Source organism: Bison bison, unplaced genomic scaffold, assembly GCF_000754665.1.
Source record: "Bison bison bison isolate TAMUID 2011002044 unplaced genomic scaffold, Bison_UMD1.0 scf7180017864371, whole genome shotgun sequence".
Lineage (NCBI taxonomy): Eukaryota > Metazoa > Chordata > Mammalia > Artiodactyla > Bovidae > Bison > Bison bison.
Window position 1 is genome coordinate 544268 of NW_011494943.1, and position 5304 is coordinate 549571.

Below are 5304 nucleotides of genomic sequence, written 5' to 3' on the forward strand. Positions count from 1 at the left end.
ACCCGGGGGGCCCCCCCGGGAGTGCGGGGGAGGAGACTGATGCTCTGTCCTTGTAAAAAACGAGCCACTCGGACCGTAAACGTTCCTGTGTGAGAAAGAAGCATTTAACTCGGAGCTCTTGCTCTGTGATGCCTAAGACCCGGGCACGCGAAACGGTAGTGACTGTAGCCCTAAGTCTATGAATACAGAAAATAATTCCCCTCGAGGCCGAGCACGCTGGACTCCCTGACACCTGGGCCAGGGTCGAGCCCTGCACACCCTGAGCCAATCACAGCCCGCATCCTCACGTGGCAGCCTCTCCCACCTGTCCTCCCGGGGCCTCTAGGAAGCCACCTGCAGCTTCCTGGGAGCGGGCGAGGGGCCACCCTAAGGGCCTCTGTGCTTACAGGCACGTCCCTTTCATTCTCTTCCTTGCCTTAATGCCCCCCCCCAAGACTACACACCCCACGATAAGCTCTACATCCTCATCTCAGCATCTCCGGGGGCCTGGCAGAGAGCCTGACGCCGGCTCATAAATGGGTGACAGACGGTGGATCAGAGTGATTATTACGCAAAGCTGAGTCTCGCTGCTCTGACTGCCCCGACCGCCCCGACCGCCCCATTAAAAGGTGGAAGGACACAGAGCGTATGTAGAATGTTGTTATTTAAATCAACAACCTGATGGCAGGTCCCCACACAGTTCTAGAAGGTTCTTGGAGGATGCAACCTTGCAGCCGCCAGCAGCCTCACATCCTCACGCTTGCAGGAAGCTCTCCCCCTCCCCTGGAGCCCGATTAGAACCTCCATCTCCACGCGGAACTAACAAACGAAGTATCTGAGAAAATCAGACTCTTCTGCAGGACAGTCTATTTGGGGAGATGTGTTCCTGAAACAGCTGTAAAGCCTGCGATGTTTTTTCCATTTATTTACAACATTAAATTGAAAATTCGTCCCCATGAGGGATTTGTTTTTTCTTTACCACTCCTCCAAACCAAATAAAAAGCACAAAGGAATGTAGGAAACCTATTAAAATCACATATTAAAAGAAAAAAATGACACTGTTCAGATAACATCGCACCACTGCCCAAAGGCAAGAAGTAAAAATACACCAGGAAGTGGACGCCTTTCCCATAAATACTGCACCAATCTCTAAAGGACCCTGATCTCTGATTTCCAAAGGGCAATTTCCATCCCACTAGTCCCTTGGGAGTTTCTATTTTACTTTGGGAATGATTTTTAAACTGGGTGAGTCTGCACAGGTCAAATGGAGCTAATCTAATCTTTAACACAGGTGCTTACGGTCTACGAGCATGGCCCCAGAAGCCACCCGTGTGCACCATGAGCTCGGCTCGTCGTGGGTCATCGCTGATATCTGTGTTCTCACTGTGTGTGTGCTGTGTGTGCGTGCTCAGTCGTGTCTGACCCTTTGCGACCCCACGGACTGCAGCACACCAGGCTTCCCTGTCCTTCACCATCTCCCGAAGTTTGCTCAAACTCATGTCCATTGAGTCGATGATGCCATCCAACCATCTCATCCTCTGTTGTCCCCTTCCCCTCCTGCCTTCAATATTTCCCAGCATCAGGGTCTTTTCCAATGAGTCAGCTCTTCATATCAGGTGACCAAAGAACTGGAGCTTCAGCTTCAGCATCAGTCCTTCCAATGAATATTTAAGGTTGACTTCCTTTAGGATGGACTGGTTGGATCTCCTTGCAGTCCAAGGGACTCTCAAGAGTCTTCTCCAACACCACAGTTTAAAAACATCAATTTTTCAGTGCTCAGTCTTCCTGATGGTCCAGCTCTCACATCCATACATGACCCCTGGAAAAGCCAAGGCTGGCTAATCCCGTCACCTCCCCTCGCCCGCTCCTGCGCTCTTCCCTCTGGCCTCTCAAACACCCCCGTCCTTCGGCCTCCTCCAGGGACGTCAGTCCCACGTTTAGAGCTTCCATTGCCTCAGAGAACCTGCGGGGTGCTGATGTGGGTTGAGCAAACATTCATGGGCTTGCTGTTTATCCCAAAGAGACTCTTTAATTGACGAGAGACATGGGAGGGCCTCGGCCTTTGGGTTCGGGAGTCAGACCTGGGCTCAGGCTCCAGCACCGCCACTTCCCGCCTCGTCCCGCGGCTTCCTGCCCCTCTGAGCTCAGAGAACAGTGCTCGGTGGCTGCGTGCTGTGGGTGTCCGTGAAGCGGGGGCTGTAAGGCTCAGCATGGAGAAAGACCCAGTCCTGTGGACAGTGGGCACCCAGGCAGGACGCAGGACGCAGCTGAGTGACTGAGACCGCCTGTCACGACCGTGGGGCCTGATCTGCTGGGTGGGGGGGGTCCGGGCAGGTGAGGCGAGAGGCGGGCACCCCGGAAGCGGCCCGTCTGGGCTTCTTCTGTCCTGGGCAGGAAGCCGGACCGCTTCTCTTGGCTCTCGTTTTCTTACTGACGTGTAGCTGCTTACAGCGTTGTGCTGGTCTCCGCCGTACAACAACGTGAGCCCGTTGTCGGAGCACATCTACCCCCGCCCTCCTGGGCGTCCCTCCACCGCGTCCTGCCCCTACCTAACCCTACGCAGAGCACCGCGCCGAGCTCCCCGTGCGTACAGCAGCTCCCCGCTGGCTGGCTATCTTGCACGTGGCGATGTGTGTGCTTCAGGGCTACTCTCCCTTCGCCCCACCCTCTCCTCCCCGCGCTGCGCCCACAAGTCTCGCCGCTATGTCTGTGTGCCTAGTCCTACCTTACGAATAGGTTCCTCAACACCATTTTTCCAGGTTTCATACACGTATGTGTTATACACAATATCTGATTTCACTCCTTGACTCTTTAAAACATTTCCATTGACTAACCTGTGGTTCACACATTTATCAGGAACTATTAAAAATGTGACGACTTTGATACTTGGACTCTGGGTTGGGAGCTGCTGGGTGAAGGATGTGGGGAACTCTGTGCTATTTGCTTTTGTGACTTTTTTTTTGGTACCGCAAGTGCTGCTAGTCACCATTTATTATTTATACTTCCGTTCTCCTTGAAGCCAGGCTAATTCTGATTCTGAACATCTAAAATTACTCTACAAATTTTAAAGAAATGATTACTAATTAGTTATTTCCCTTAGTTTGGCATTCTATATTTAGGCCTGAATTTCCTGCACACAAATAACTATTGTGTTTTTCAATCAGATTTGCTGTGGACAGAATGTTTGTGCCCCCACGTTTGTACGCCGAGGCCCTGACCCCCTGGGGATGGTGTAGGGACGGGGCCTTGGGGTGACGAGGTCGTGAGGAGCCCTCAGGGTGGGAACGGTGCCCTGAAGGCTGCACAGCACGGCGCCCTCCTCTGTCGCCCGCTGCCCACTCTCAACCTCTTCTCTCTCCCCTGTTCCCTAAGTGAAGACACAGCCAGGAGGCAGCTGCTCCACGCCAGGAAGACGGTTCTGTCCAGAAATGGTCAACAGACACCTTGATCTTGTCTTACCTGTCCTCCAGAACCAAAAGAAATTCAGTCCATGGTATTATTACAGCAGTCTTAGCTAAGATGAGATTCCAATTCTTCCTGGTACCGTCATTAAAATATCTCTACTTCTATCCTTTAAACAGGTTTCCATTAAACTGACGATCTGTGTGACTTGGGCAAGTTAAATTCTTTGTGTCTCAGTTTCATCCTCTACAAAGATAATAAATTTCTGCACAGGTTTAAACAGGTCAATCAGGTAAAGCGCTTCATAGGCGCCCCGTGGTGGGAAGCGCCGGTCACTGAGCTGCTGCTGTTAGTACTAAGGGCCGCTGAGCTCGTGGTCCTGGAGCTGAGCACTTCTCTGTACGAACCAGCAGACCAATTCTCGAGTGACATGGCCGGACTACAGCCAGAGATGCCACTGGTTGGCTTTCATGCGTGAAAAGTCTCTGATTCAGCGCGGGTGTCTCCCCCGAGACGATTCCACAGTCAAGTTCAACTCCTGGCGACGACGGTGTGATCAGCCCCCGAGCCCCAGGAGGCTCGCCTTGCTGTCCCTGTGAGCTGGGTCTTTCTCCTGCACCGGGTATTGTGAGCCGCCCCAGTGGGGCCCCGGTGCCACTCCTGAGGCTCGACGGAGCCCGGCCCCTCGGGCAGCAGCCTGGGAATGATGTGGCCAGTCTAGAGCACACGGCCTGGGGTCTGTGTTCAGAAGCACCAGGACTGGGAGCAACCCATGGCCAGGTGGTTCTGACTGAGGCGGGGCCGAGACCCTCCCGGCTGAGGTCTGCCTGCCCACCTGCGGGGCGGGGGCCACCACAGGGCTTTCAGGACAAAGGACAGGCGCTCTGCCTTACTCCGCTCCATCCCTTACCGCTCAGTGTGTCTCCGTTTTATGGTGATTTTCTCTGAAGCGGTATGCTCCCTGCCTCCCTATGTGACTCTGACAATGGAGGAACCTTAGTAGAAGAGAGAGAGAGGTCAGTGAGGGGCTGCAACGGTGTGGATGGGCTCATGCACCAAACCCCAGGGTCCGCCTGCTCTGCGCCCAGGGGCCCGGCCATCAGTCAGAGTGGGCCCCCCAAACCCCGCAGCATCAGTCCAACCAGAGGGAACGCAGGTGAGAATCGCACCCCCATGCGCAAGGATGCAGGTCAGGAGGTTCTGAGAAAATAAAGCAACTTCTCCGAGACACAGTCACAGGGAGCCCATGTCTGCCGTGGGGACTTTACACACGACCCCATGCTGGTGGTCAGCTGCATGTGGTTCGTGTCATGAGGTCACCCAGTGGCAAAGTGAGGGACCCTTCCCTTGCAATGCCTTGAGACCCTCTGATTCTCCCTGAATTCTTATCTGACAGGACAGCACGGGGTAGAAAACTTGATTAGTTTTCAAAGAAAAAATGTGAGCAAGTTCCCCAAAGTAAGCTCTCTCTGGGACAACCTCCCCCACCCCAACTCTTTCCTTCAACAGACCCTCCGAGTCTTTTATTTTTCTATAAGATCTTCTGTTATTTACAGTAAGAGTCAGTCGGCTTTTCCGCTTCTGTGATAGCCTAGAATTCCTAAATACAAATGGGAACACAGTCTGTGTGCTCATCTCATGAGAGTGGATGTCCTTGTCCAGGAGGAGGGCGTGTCCGTCGGGTGGGACACGGTGGGCCCAGAACAAGGAGGACAGCGGCTTCCACCCTAACTCAGCTCAGTGGGCACTGCAGCAGACACGTCTGGTCACCCTGAGGCCCCGCGGCTGAGCGTGGATTTTGTGGGAGCCCAGAGGAGAAGCCATGCTGCGACAGTGCCCACCCAGACACGGCCCGAGGGGGGCGCCGGGCCGGGGACACGGATGTGGAGCCACCGCGGCCGGGTCCTCATGGGTAAGCGCTGT

At 54.2% G+C, this 5304-nt stretch overlaps 1 protein-coding gene across 1 annotated transcript in view; it reads right to left on the minus strand.

Annotated features, from left to right (window-relative positions):
• PRKCA (protein kinase C, alpha) overlaps positions 1-5304 on the minus strand; it is a 176527-nt gene that overhangs the window by 73416 nt on the left and 97807 nt on the right. The gene's annotated exons all lie outside the window — the stretch shown is intronic.